Below are 15155 nucleotides of genomic sequence, written 5' to 3' on the forward strand. Positions count from 1 at the left end.
TCCTGTTGCCTAAAACTTCTTACCTACCACTTTTCTTAGTTTTGTGGTCTCCCATTGCTTCTCTGTCACCCTCTCCATTAGTCTAGTCTTTCATAGTAGAAAGCTGCTCTTTTACAGACATCACAAATCAAAATATTTGTTATCTTCTTCATGGTGGATCAGCCAATTAGTGTTTCTGGTATAACCTATGACTCTTTCTTCTTTGCTCTTTGTTCCCGTGTGCTTAAGGACTGCTATTCAGTGCTTAGTTTTGGATTTGTATTTTGGTACCAGTGAAATGGGTACAGGGAGGGGAGGGAATAAGCATTAATATAGTACCTATTATGTGCCAGGTCTGGTTCTAAGGTGGGGCTGTAGGGAAAACATTGATAGATCAAGACCTATTCTACAAACTTGAAATGTCTCGAGATGGCCAAAATTTTACTGTAAATTTTATTAGGTTTTCCAGATGTCTACATTTCATTGCCCTTATATTGTAGCTTCCATCATTTTGTATCTTTTAGGATAATGTCAAGTTGGTGGGCAGGGGCCATGTCTGTCTAAGTTTTATGGGTCATTTAACAGTATATATTATAAGTTTACAAGTATCAATTAAATGAAAATTTTGGACATTCTGAATCTTAAGTTGTCTCAAGTGGTTGAAGTTAAAGGACATATCTTTGTCAATCTGGTATTGGAAGATGAAACATTTTTTCTAATTAAGCTTGGGTTTTTTGTGTTTGTTTTTTTTTTTGCTCTGCCTTAATATTTGAATAATGTGGAGAGTATTGATGTCTTCTGTCCTTGTGACCGACCTAATAAGGGTCAATGCAGTGTTTTGCTCATTCTGCTGCCTATACTTTCCTCCCTCCCCACATTGTTTCTAGAAAATGTATGAGTGTATTGAGAAGCACACAGAGTTCCCCTTTAGAAGTCTGTTCAAAACTATTAACCAAATTATACATTGACTGAGGATATGGCAGTAAATTAGGTTGGTAGATACATACTTTCCCTAGATAGTATAATGTTTATAAAAGCAGAATTTTTTTTAATAACTCAGTTTTTGATAAGGAAAATACTGGGTAATATTTTACTGTGTAAACTCCAGCCTTGGTTTATATTTGGTACTTGGTCAGAAAAGGATGATTTAGTAAATTAAGTGTCACTATTTTTTTCCTTCTCATAGTTTTCTTTTTATTGCATTGGAATATACTATCATCCTCAGACTAGTGTTTTCTGTAACATCCATATAAACTTTTTACCACCAATTTTTTTAAGTTTTAAAAAAGTGAAATATATATATGTATATATGAGTTTCTATATGCATATGTGTGTATGTGTATGTATACACATACATTATATAATTTTAAAAGGATGCAGCTTATTTTTAGAATTTAAAGCAATAACCACTCACATTTAGATAACATATTATATTGTTATTTGATCCCCTCAATGCTTTGAGGTGGGTAGCAACGTTCTGCCTATTTCATATGTCTCAGTGAACTTGCTTGTAGAGAAGGCAAAGGACAGGGCAGTGATGGGTAGAGTGGGAGAGGGGGGAGGGGACCTAAACAGAGGAATAGGAGCATTAGATCATAATCACAGACAGCAGTAAGAGTTGACTAGGGTTATATTGGTTCAGCTGCAATCATTCTTACTTATTAGAACTTTCCCAGGTGCCCTGATTCCTGTTGAGGGGATAAAAAGTGGCCAAGTAGACTCTTGTTGATGATCATCTGGATCACAACCAGATGGTACTGTATGGGGGTGGAGGGTGGGGGGGGGACTCAAAATTGGTGACTGTGATTGCTTAGCTACTGTCAGTGTCTGCTGAAAGATCATGGAGGATGAGAAAAGTGTTGAAAGAGAGGAGCAGGTTAAATGTTGCCCTGATCTCTCACAGAAAGGGAGGCAAGTGATGCCTGTGAACTATAAAAAAGTCTGCAAGTTTGACTTCAATTCTGAGCAAAATTCTAGAATGTATTATTAAAAGGATGGTTAGTAGACATGTAGAAAAGGAAGCAGCAATTACTAAGAGCCAGTATGACTTCTTTAACATCAGATTATATTATATGAACCTCATTTCCTTTTTGGCTGGCGTAACTGGATTGGAGGGGAATGCTGAAAAATGTTTAGTCTGCTTATATTTCAACAAAACTTTTGACAGTCTCTCATGCTATTAGTGTGGCATGGCATAGTGTAGAGGCTGGATTCGGACTCAGGAAAGATAGATTTAAATTCAACTTCTGACAAAAATAGGTATATGGCCACATGCAAGTCACCTAACCTCTCTAGATTGTCAGTCTTCTCATTTTAAAAAGGAGAATAATACCTATAGTACATAACTTTTTGTTTTTTGGTGGGGCAATGAGAGTTAAGTGACTTGCCCAGGGTCACACAGTTAGTGTCACGTGTCTGAGGCAGGATTTGAACTCGGGTCCTCCTGAATTCAGGGCTAATGCTTTATCCACTGCACCACCTAGTTGCCCTATCCTACCTATCTTTTAAGGATGTTTTTATCCTTAGATAAGAGAATGTATTGAAAGTATTTTTGCAAATTTCATTACTATATAAATATCAGGTTATTTTTATCATCATCACTATCATTTATTTTTTAAAATTCATTTTTATTTTATTTTCAGTTCTAAATTCTTTTACTTCCCCTGTTTTTCTCCCTTACACATTGGGAAAGCAAGAAAAAACAAAATGTGTTACAAATATGTAGAGTCAAGCAAAAGATATGCCTCTATTAGCTATGTCCAAAAAGTGCTTCAGTTTACAATGTGAGTTTATCACCTCTCTATCTGAAATTAGATGACATGTTTCTTCATGAGTCTTCTGGAGCTGTATCACTATAATTTATTATCAGTTTTGTAGAAAAGATGAAGAGATGTGGACTATATAGTAACATAGTTAGTTGGATGCTGAACTGGTTGGAGTGTAAAATACTCCAGTAGTCGAGTCTGTAGTTGGCAATGGTTTCTGTCACCTTGCCAAGAGGGTTTACAGTAAGGTGGGCTTGGGGAACTGTCCTTGACTCTGGGTGATTTAACATTTTTCTCCAAGAAGGCAGAGAACATGCACATCAAATTTGGATGTGGGGGGTAACCAGGTGGCGCAGTTGATAAAGCAATGGACCTGGATTCAGGAGGACCTGAGTTCAAATTTGACCTCAGACACTTGACACTTACTAGCTATGTGATCCTGGGCAAGTCACTTAACCCTCATTGCCCTGCCCCCACCAAAAAATTTGAATGTGAACTTGAGCTAAGAGAAATGTCAGTCAGTAAACATTTATTAAGTATCTGCTATAAGCCAGACACTGTGCTATGTGCTGAGGATACAAAGAAAGGCAAAAATAGTTCCTGCCCTCAAGGAGCTCACAGTCTAATGGGAGAGACAAAAAGAAAACAATTATGTATAAATAAGATGTATTCAGGATAATTGGAAATAATCAACAAAGGGAAGGCACCAGAATGAAAAGGGTTAAGGAAAGGCCTCTCCTGGAAGGAGAGATTTTAGCTAGGACTAGAAAGAGGCCAGAGAAGCCAAGAGGCAGAAAGGAGGAGGGAGAGCATTCCAGGAATGTTGTGTACCTCAATTCTGTCCCCTCTTATCTTCCCTAGAAGTAGCTTTTTACTCTACCAAGATATTCTTGCTCTCTATTTCTCTATAACTCTGATTTTCTAGTCTCTGTACTGGTTCCTTCCCTGCTGATTAGAAACATGCCTAATTCCATTTCTTTTTTTTTTTTTTTGGTGAGGCAATTGGGGTTAAGTGACTTGCCCAGGGTCACACAGCTAGTAAGAGTCAAATGACTGAGGCTGGATTTGAACTCATGTCCTTCTGAATCCAGGGCCAGTGCTCTATCCATTGTGCCACCTAGCTGCCCCTCCATCTTATCTTAAAAAAAAAAAGAAACCCTCATATGATCCTACCATCCTTGCTCTCTATTGTTCTTTATTTCTCCTCTGCTTCATGCTAAACTTTGTGAGAGTCATTGGTGTCCTCAGTGCTGACATTTCTTCCCTTTTGGAACCTTCTTGCATTCACCACTGTTGCAAGCCCTGCTCCAGCGTCTCTCTCTAAGATGGGTATATGCTTCACAATAACAGGAAAAAAATGATCTCTTTCAACCCTTTAATTGTACAGAGATAAAAATTGTAGGTCCAAAGAGGTTAAATGAGTTGTTCAAGGTCATTAGATCCTTTGACTTCACAAGTATTCTTTCTATCATAGCATAGCTGCCTCCGGTGGTGGTTGTCAAAGATGTCAAACTTTGTTAGATGTATTAGAATGCTAATAATATCAACAACAATAATAACTAGGTTTCTATTAGCTGTTGTGAGGCTTTTTTAAAACTGTTTCCTTCTCTCCATGATCTGCCCACAGCCTACCCTCCTAGCCTGATCTCATTTTATACAAATCCCACATTTGATCCATTCTAGATTACTCTTCATCCCTTCCACTCTGTAATCCTCCAGTTTTATAATAGTTACAGTTTTCCCCAACTGTATGCATATGTCTTTGCTTAAGTCATTTCCTATCTAGAATGTTATCTTCCTAATCTTTTCATTGAAGTTCTTTCTGTACTTAAGTATCTATCACAAATATGGTCCCTTTCTGACAGCACCTCTCCTTAGTCCACCTGGAAATGATTCCTCTTTCTTCATTTTTCCTAAAGCAAGTAAGTAATTGTACTACTTGTCAAGAGACTACAGTCTGATTGTGGAATGTGTTGTCATTCTCTCCCAAAGTTGAAGGTCCTTGAGGGCAAGAGCCAATATTATATGTGTCAGTATTTCTCTGTTTTTCTTTAAGTGTTTATAACATTATTTTTCTTTCTTTTTTCTTTTGCCTGATGGGAAAGTATATTTTTTTCTAACTTAATCTTTTTCTAGCTCTTTGATTCAAGCCTTCCTTTTTGTGTCTTTGCTTTATTATTCCTTGAGCAAATTGAGGCATAATCTTATTGATAACCCTACCAAGTGGTTCCTTTTTCTTTTTACAATTAAATCTGCATTTAATTCCTTTTTTAAAAGGGGAAGTTCCTTTTTAAATGCTCAAACACTATGAAAACAAACCAGCGTTTTGTTATTGTTACTGTTTTTTTCTAGCTCTAACTCTGGTAGTGTTTGCTTCCTCTTTCTTCTGGATTGGAGAACTAGGACTGTCAAATAAGATCCAAAATCCTTTATATTAGGGCACCAGGATAAGGAGTTGAGTTTTAGTAACCTAATTTTTAAAAATACACTAAAGGGGCAGCTAGGTGGCGCAGTGGATAGAGCACCAACCCTGGAATCAGGAGTACCTGAGTTCAAATCCAGCCTCAGACACTTAACACTTACTAGCTGTGTGACCCTGGGCAAGTCACTTAACCCCAATTGCCTCACTAAAAAAAAAAATACACTAAAGTTCCTTGAGGGAAGCAAACCTTCCTAACTTTTCGAGAGAAAGGATATAAATTTTTTTTTAAAAACAACATTCATTTGCTTGGATATTTTAACATATTCCCTGTCATATAACTCTTTTATTAATGGAGAAACGGAAAAAACCCCACAAATTTTAGATGCAAGTTTATGACCACTTATAGATTAGTGTTTATCATTCTAGAATAAAAAAATATCAGAGCTTCTGTGGTTTTGGCAAATTCTTGAGGACCAACACAACACACATATTTTAATCATGTGATCCACTATCTATTTAAAAGAAAGTTGTAGGAGGGAAAGAGATGATTATAATAATAGAAATGCCATGTTATTATCGAATAGGTATCTTTTAAGTCAGGAGTTCTTAACCTAAGGTCTTTTGGATTTGTTTGTTGTAAATATTTTAATAACTGTATTTCATTATAATTAATTTCCTTTGTAGTCTCATATTTTATTTTATATTTAAAAAAACATTCTGAGACAGGAGCAATCCATAAACTTCACCAAATTAACAAAAGATAACACCAAAAAAAGTTGAGGCCACTTACCCTTCTAGGTGTTGACATAATACTTATTTGATATATATTGGTCTTATTTTTAAGATCTAAATTGTTCAAGTTATGTCATGTACAAGTTTTTCTCTGACAGAGGGACTTGATGTCTGACTTCTTAAGCATATGATTTTTGACCCTGTATAAAACATCTGGAATTGAATACTATCATTGGCAGATGACTTGGTGGAACAGGAACTGCAAAAAATATTGAGGCTTTATTGAATTCTCTCATGATACTCTTCATTAAGAGGCATAGTGTCCAGAACCAGGAAGGTGATAGTCTCATGTGTGCTCATCAGACCACATCTGGAATACTATATTTAATTCTTGTTACCAAACTTTTGTAAGGACACTGATACACTCAAAGAGGTGCCCCCTGGGTCTTGAAAACCATGCCATATAAAGATTGGTTGAAGGAAGGAAATTTATATTGGAGATTTGGATATATTGGAGAAGGAGAGAATTTATATAAAGCTTTGGGGATGGCACTTTGATATGACTATCCTTAACTATTTGAAGAGATGTCATTTATGAAGAAGGATTACACATGTTCTTTGCCTACAGAGGAAAGAACTAGGAGCAACAGGTGGAAACAGATTTATTTGAGCTTGATGTCAGAAAAAAAAACTATTAGAGATATTCATAGGTGGAATGGCTCTCTCAGGAAACAGTAGGTTCCTCCTTGTTGGAGGTTTTTTTGATGGATTGGATGATGGACTTGTCAGGGTTCCTCCTTGTTGGAGGTTTTTTTGATGGATTGGATGATGGACTTGTCAGGGACACAAAAAGGGAGCCCTGTTTAGGTATCTGATGTTTACATATTGGAATTTAGAAATTTGGGGGAAATCCTTCTGAATCATCTCATAATAATTTTTGGAGGGTGGTATGTGTGGATCAATAAAGTATATAGTTTTTTTTCCTAAAAAATATTTTTTGTTGATCAATGAATAGAAGTTTGGAAAACTAGGCTGGATTTTTAACCAACATGCCAGTGGAACACAGTGTTCATCCAGGTTCCCAAAGTTTGGGTGCAAGTAATGCAATTAGTGTAGTTGTGAACACAGAATGTTAGAAGACTGTATTTATGATTAGTTGCCTTTGCAGTTGTTTTTTTTTTTTTTTTGTGGCTGAGATGAAGTAAAAATCAGAGAGTGCAGTAATGATGATTATTTCAAGATAGCAATATAATTCAGAAAAGATGTTTAGACTTTTAAAGTTCTTCTGTTGCTACTGTAATGAACTCATGTTACATTTTGACTATTTTGTCTGCATTGCATTATTTTCCTGGAAAAGCAGCCAATTTTCCTTTTGGCAAGTGTGTTTCACTGTATAAGCAACTGTCAGAGGTCTGGTTACTTCAAGGTAACTTCACAGGTCACTGATGGCTTCTGTGATTATTAATGATGTTTATTTTGTTTGGGATACTTTCCTTTACTTGCATACAAAAAGAGTTTCAGAAGAGTGAGAAAATGAATTTATGAAACAGTAGAAGTCACTGTCCCATGGTTTAGCTGATCTTTTGGGAGGTACTTTGACATGTGTTACACATTGCATTGAGTATTTGGATTGGTAATACCAAGGCTCTGTGATTCTGTTGGTATTGGTTGCAGTTTCTTGACCTTATTTAGAAAGTTGGTGAACTATCAGATACATTACTAACTATGATTAAATTCATTACGCTGTGACCAACCTTTTGTAGATCAGTCTATAATCTGTAAATTGTTCCTTTAGAAGAAAATTCATTACCAAAACCATAGCGAGAGCCTAGTATCTTTTCAAGATTACATTGGAATATGACTTTTATGGAGAGGTATTTTTTAAAAATTGGGTCTGGATATATTTTTGCATTTATGTAAGAAATTCTGGGTGTAGAAAATCTCTTTTCTCTTTACCTTCCCTGCTTTCTGCAGATCAGCAATCCATTAGTAACTTTAGGTCTTAGATGCAAGAATACTGAGAGGATCTGAATTGCCTGTGCCCTATAACTAGTTTATAGCAGAAGCTAAATTTCTGTTCACTGAAGACTTATTCTGTACTTCTTTTTGATAATAACTATGGCTCTTTATGGTTCTGAAGGGCTTTCACTTGAGTTATATTTGACTTTTACAAAAGTCTTTATGTGTTTAGTAGAGGAGTTATTCCCATTTCACAGATGAAGAAGTATTAGGTCTTAGGAGGTGAAATGACTTGCCCTTGGGCAAGGCAGTTCATAAGTGGTGGAGCTGGAACTTTGTCAGGTGTCCAGTGTTCTATCCCCTATACCACTGATTCTCAACCTTTTCAAGTATAAGGACTTGGTTGTCTTTTAAAATTTATTTTTTATTTAATTATTTTGTTTTTATATCACCTTAATTTCTGAATATTTCTCTCCTCCTGTATCTAGAGTTATCCTCCGTAATAGAAAAAGAAGAAAAACATTTTGATAAAACTAAATAATACTTCAACTGAGTCTCGCTATGTGCAAAGCTCTATACCCATAATCCCCCATCCCTTTTTTTGGGTGGGGTAGTGAGGGTTAAGTGACTTGCCTAGGGTCACACAACTAGTAAGTGTCAAGTGTCTAATGCTGGATTTGAACTCAGGTCCTCCTGAATTCAGGGCCAGTGATTTATCCAGTGCACCACCTAGATGTCCCTAATAATCCCCCACTTTTGCAAAGAATTGATGTTGATTAATTTTTCATCCCTTCTTTGGGCCATCTATACTTTATGCCTTCATTTCTTTTCCTCTCACTCTCTTCCTCTTGTAGTCTAGTTTCTGATGTCATTACTTAACTGTAAGTGCTCTCTTCAAAGTTACTAGTGATCTCTCATTCACCAAATCCAATAGCTTTTTCTCAATTGTCTTTTTTACCTTTCCATAGCTTTTTTTTTAAAGTTTTTCTTTCTTTTTTTTTTTTTAGTGAGGCAGTTGGGGTTAAGTGACTTGCCCAGGGTCACACAGCTAGTAAGTATTAAGTGTCTGAGGCCGGATTTGAACTCAGGTACTCCTGACTCCAGGGCCGGTGCTCTATCCACTGCGCCACCTAGCTGCCCCCTTTCCATAGCTTTTTACACTTTAGATCACCCTCTTTTCCTTGATATTCTTCTTCTCTCTGTAACACGCATCTCTCCTGTTTTTCCTGTCTGAACTGCTCCTCAGTATTCTTTTGTTTGATTTTCATCCAGGTCAAGCTTGCTAAGGATGGATGTCTAATAGGGCTCTATCCTGGGACTTCTCTTCCCCGCCCCCCCCCCCCAGTATTTTTTTATTTGGTAATCTCATTAGCTCCTATGGATTCAGTTATCTGTATGCAAATACTTGTCAACTCTACTTATCTTGTCCAGGCAAAACCTCCCTGATGAGCTTCTTTTTGCAATTCTACCTATTGCATGTCTTGAACTGGAGATACCTTAAATTCATTGTATCCCAAACTGAATTCATTATCTTTCCTCTCAAACCTTCCCCTCTTCCAGACTTCCCTATATCACTGTAGAAGTTATCACCGTCCCCTCAGTCACTTAGGCAATCTAGGTGTCATCCTAGACTCTTCACTTACAGTTCCCATCTCCATATGACCAAGTCTGGTCATTTCTATCTCTTGTATATGCCCTCCTTTGTCCTCTGACACTGTTATCACCCTGGTGCAGGTCCTTATTACCTCATGCCTGAATTATTGTAATTTGTGCTGGTGGGTGTCTCTGCTTCAAGTCTCTCCTCGCTCTAATCTATTGTCCACTCAACTCTTTTTGTTTGTTTGTTTGTTTTTGGTGAGGCAATTGGGGTTAAGTGATTTACCCAGGGTCACACAGCTAGTAAGTGTTAAGTGTCTGAGGCCAGATGTGAACTCAGGTCCTCCTGACTTCAGGGCCAGTGCTTTATCCACTGCGCCACCTAGCTGCCCAAATATCTTTTTTTTTTTTTTTTTGTGGGGCAGTGAGGGTTAAGTGACTTGCCCAGGGTCACACAGCTAATATGTGTAAGTGTCTGAGGTCAGATTTGAACTCAGGACCTCCTGAATCCAGGGCCGGTGCTTTATCCACTGCGCCACCTAGCTGCTCCCGACTCAACTCTTAAATTGAGCTTCCTGAAGTGCAAATAAGACTGTCACACACCCCCTCCTGCCTTCTCCCCAAACCAGATCAATTACTGTGGCTCCCTATTGCCTCCATGATCAAATATAAAATCCACTCTTTAACTAGTCTCTTATCTTTCTTGAGTTTTACACCATACTTCCTCCCTTCTCTACCTCTGCCATGTACTCTGCAGTCCAGTGACACTGGTCTACTTGCTCTTCTTTACACCCAGTATTCCATCTCCTCATTCTGGACATTCCCCCTGGTTAAGCCCCTTTTCTAGATTCTCTCCCTCCTCCTCTCCATTCTCTGTCTCCTATGACTTCCTTCAAGTTTCATCTAAAATCCCGCCTTCTACAAGAAGCCTTTTTTTTTTTTAGTCCTTTTCATCTTGGTGTCTTCCCTCAGGGATTATCTCTAATTTATTCTGAACATATGTTGTTCATACATAGTTGTTAGCATGTTGTCTGCCTCACTAGACTGTGAGCTCCTTGAGGACAGGCACTTTTTTTCTTCCACCTTCCTTGTATACTCAGTGCTTAGTATGATAGCACATGGTAGATGATTAATAAATGCTTATTGACTTGACTTTGCTTGGTCATTATAACTCTATGGTGTTATTTCTTTTTTTTTGTTACTGTTTCCATTTACATGATCATAATTACATATGGCTTTACTGCTTCTGCTGATATAGTCTGTAACACTTCATAAAAGACTTTCTGAGCTCCCCTGAATTCTTCATAGTTATCATTTCTTATTGTGCTCTAACTTATTACAGAAATGTAGCACAATTTGCATCAGTGATAGGCGTCTACTTTGATACAGTTCTTAGCTACCATAAAAATGGGCTACAATGAATGTTTTGGTATGCATAAGTCCTTCCTTTCTGGAGGGCCTCTTTTTTTTTTTTAAAAACATCAAAATATTTCACAGACCTCCACATGATCATCATCATAATTGATTGAGAACATATGGCTTCATATAGATCCTTTGTAATAACTCCAATCCACACCCCTCCCACCCCTCCCTCTTCTGATATATCAGCACCATATTGAGAATGATGATACTGCATCGTAAATGGGTAAATGTCAACTTTTGAAATTTAGTATGTAAGAACCATTCAAGGTTAGTGAATACTGCATTCCTGGTTTCAAATATTCTCTCTTCTCATGTTCTTTCTCCCTTTCCTTCTCCTGATTCCTAGTACCTTGAGCCTAGAATATATCTTATCTCTATTTTTAAGAAATAAGGAGGTTTGAAAGTGAAATGCTGGACAGCTAGATGGCAGTGTGGATAGAGCACCGGCCCTGGAGTCAGGAGTACCTGAGTTCAAATCCGGCCTCAGACACTTAACACTTACTAGTTGTGTGACCCTGGGCAAGTCACTTAACCCCAGTTGTCTCACTTAAAAAAAAAAAAAGAAAGTGAAATTCTAAATATATATTAGCATCTTATGGCAACTTTATCCCAGATATCATTGGAGCTAAAAGAGGATTGGCAAAGAAATGGAAGATTTGGAGAGAGAGGCAGATGATCAAAACAAATTGTGCTAGGAATAAATTTTAGCTAAATTGTCCATGGGGAGACCTAGAATTTACCTCTCATGAATTGAGATGAAATTCTGTATATGTTTAATTTCCAAGAGTTATCCATGGTTTTAATTTGTAATAGGAGATGTTTTTCCCCATTGCTTTCCATGTGTACATAAATGTAATTACTTGATCATATATCTTGAGCTGGACGGGACCTTGGAGGCCAGCTAATCCAATCCCTTATTTTATGGTTGAAGAAACAGGTCTGATGGGGGATGGGGAAGTGAAGCCCAAGGTTACAGATACCCAAGAGGCTGTATGGTTTGGTCTATAACAGAAACAAGATTCTGTCTCTATTACACCTGACCTTTGTTTGAAGATCTTCAGTGCTGGAGGAACTCACCACCTCCCTATATAGTACTTTTCACTTTTCAATAGCTGTAATTGTTAGAAATTATTTCTATACAGGGAGCCAAAATCTGCCTCTCTGTAGCTTGTATACATTGCTCCTACATCTGTCCTTTAGACTGTGAAGAGCAAATCCAGTCATTCCTTCTTGTGATAAATCTGCAGATATTTGAAGACCACTTTTAAGTTTCCCTTGTCTTTTGTTCTCCAGGTTAAAGCAAGCCCTACTTCATCCAACTGATGCTTATATGGCATTTTTCAAGGTCCTCTATTATTCCAACTGCTAACTTACAGAATCTTTGACACTTGTTAATATCTTCATTAGGGCAGCTAGGTAAGCCAGTGGATAGAATGCTGGGCTTGGAGTCTGGAACATACATCTTCTTGAGTTCAAATCTGGTCTCCAACATTTACTAGCTATGGGACCCTGGGAAAGTCACAATGTTTCTTTTTTTTTTCTTTTTTTTTGCAGGGCAGTTGGGGTTAAGTGACTTGCCCAGGGTCACACAGCTAGTAAGTGTTAGGTGTCTGAGGTCGGATTTGAACTCAGCTCCTCCTGAATCTAGGGCCAGTGGTCTATCCACTGCTCCACCTAGCTGCCCGAAAGTCACAATGTTTTTACTTCAGTTTCCTTATCTGTAAAATGAGTTGGAAAAGGAAATGGCAAACCGCTCCAGAAACTTTGCCAAGAAAATCCTAAATAGGTTCACAAAAAGTTGGACACAAGTGAAAATGACTGAAAATATCTTCATTAAAATGTCATAAAATCCTATAGATGGCTGACCAAGGTAGAATATAGATTGGCTATAACTTCCATAGTCCCAGATTCCACACCTTTCAATGCAGTCTAAGATCTCATTTGCTGCTATCTCATACTATTGATTAAAATTCCCAAATCTTTTTTTTTTTCCAAATGAACTTCTAGCCCCATATTTTACTTTAAGTTTTTTTGGAACCCTAGTAGAAACATTTACTTTTATCCCTGTTAAAGTTTGCCTTCTGTTTAACTCAATACTCCAGTCTGAAAATATCTTTGTAATCCTGTTATCTATTGCATTAGCTGTCCCTCTTGGCTTTGTGTCATCTGACAATTTGATTTTAAAAAATTTTTTATTTAGAGGAATGCCAATCAATTGGAGAATGAATGGCTAAATAAGCTGTGGTATATGATGGTGATGGAATATTATTGTGTTATAAGAAATGACAAGCAGGATGATTTCAGAAAGGCCTGAAAAGACTTGTATGAACTGATGTATAAGGAAAGTGGGCAGAACCAAGAGAACATTGTGCACAGAGACAGTAATATTGTTTGATGAAGAACTGTGAATGACTTAACTATTCTCAGCAACACAATGATCCAAGATAATCCCAAAGGAGTAATGATAAAACATTCTACCCACCTCCAAAGAAAGAATTGATATTGATAGAATAGACAGAAGCATGCTATTTTTTACTTTCTTTCATTTTTTTCTTTTATTCAAGTTTTCTTGTACAAAATGACTAATATGGTCATGTTTTACATAATTGTACACATATAACCCATACCTTATTGTTTCCTGCCTCGGGAAGGAGGGAGGGGAGGGAGGGAAAGAGGGATAAAAATTTGAAGCCCAAACTATAAATAAAAATGTTTATCACTTAAAAATGTGTATTATATATAGTATATATACACATATTTATATACACATATATGTGTGTGTGTGTGTGTGTGTGTGTGTATGGGGAGAGAGAGAGAGAGAGAAAGTGTTTCTTTTCCTTTTTTCACTATCACTTTCCAAATACTTATCCCCCACAGTAGAATTTTCCTTCATAAACACATAGGCATAGTCAATCATCTGCAAATCTTCTCCAAATTTGGTAAGCATGACTTTATTATCACAGGTATTGTAAAAATGTTAAATAGCAAAGGCTATTCAAAATACAGAGCCTTAGAACTTCACTGGAGTTCACATTAAACCATCATGGATTAATCTTTGGGCATAATAATAATAATAAAATAAATTATAATAAATAGAAGCATTTACATATCCCTTAAATTTTTGCAAAGCATATTACAGATATTTTTTTGTCCTTATAGTAACTCTGGGTTGTGTGTGTTATAATGTTTTCTATTTTATGTATGAAGAAATTGAGGCATAGAAATGTTAAATGGCTTGCTCAGGTCTCAAAACTTATAAAAATCCTAAGCAGGGTTTAAACTCAGATATTTGTCACCCTAACCCCAGCATTATATCCAGTGTCACCTAACCAGCCACTGGATTAGTTCAAAATTTGCCTAATTATGCTATCATTTAGCCCACATCTTTACATCTTTTCAACAAGACCAGCAAAAGGGATGGTAGAAAATGTCTTGCTATTCTATAGCATTTTGTCTGCCAATCTAGTAACCTTATTAGAAGAGGAAATGAGGATAATTGGGCATAACCGGCTTTTTTTTTCTTGAAGGTTTTCATTTTCCCATGTATCCTCCCCCTTGTCCATACCAGAGAGTCATTCCCTATAAGAAATGGCTTTTGAAAAATAAAAGAGGAAAAAGAAAGAAGATGGAGCAAAACTTATCAATATGTCATAACTAGGTAGGTTTTTTTCAGATCTATTCTTGGATATTTAATTTTCAAACATTCATTTTTTGGTTTCTGGTTTCTTGTTACATTTACATTATTGTTATTGTGTGTGTTGTTTCCTTGATTCTGTTTATTTCATTTTTCACCAGCCAATGTATGTCTTTTCATGCCGATCTGTATTCAGTATATTTGTCATCTATTACAGCCCAGTAATATTTTATTACATTATTATACCACAATTTGTTTAGCCATTCCCAATTCAGTGGACAATTTGTTTCCTGACTTTGCTACCACATAAAGTGCTGCTATAAATATCCTGATGTAGTGGTATTCTTTTTGTCACACATCCTTGGGGCATATGTCTAGAAATAGAATTTCTGGATCAAAGATTATATGGGTATTTTATTAATTTTATTCGTCTAGTTACAAGTCACTTTGCCAAATGGTTGCAAACAATATATAGTTTTACCAATACTGCATTAGGGTGCACAATCATAGTTCACTATTCCTTTATGTCTTTGGCATCTTTACCAATTTTCTGGCTGTGACAAGAAACTCAAGGTTGTTTTGGTTTGACTTTTTCTTATTTTTAGTGATTTGGAGCAATCTTTCCTATAGTTCTTAATAGTTTACA

General features: G+C 36.7%; 1 protein-coding gene across 2 annotated transcripts in view; it reads left to right on the forward strand.

The window, feature by feature from the left end:
* Positions 1–15155, forward strand: part of RSPO2 (R-spondin 2) — a 260882-nt gene that overhangs the window by 35644 nt on the left and 210083 nt on the right. The window lies entirely within an intron of this gene.

The sequence above is a fragment of the Dromiciops gliroides genome, chromosome 1, assembly GCF_019393635.1.
Source record: "Dromiciops gliroides isolate mDroGli1 chromosome 1, mDroGli1.pri, whole genome shotgun sequence".
Taxonomy (NCBI): domain Eukaryota; kingdom Metazoa; phylum Chordata; class Mammalia; order Microbiotheria; family Microbiotheriidae; genus Dromiciops; species Dromiciops gliroides.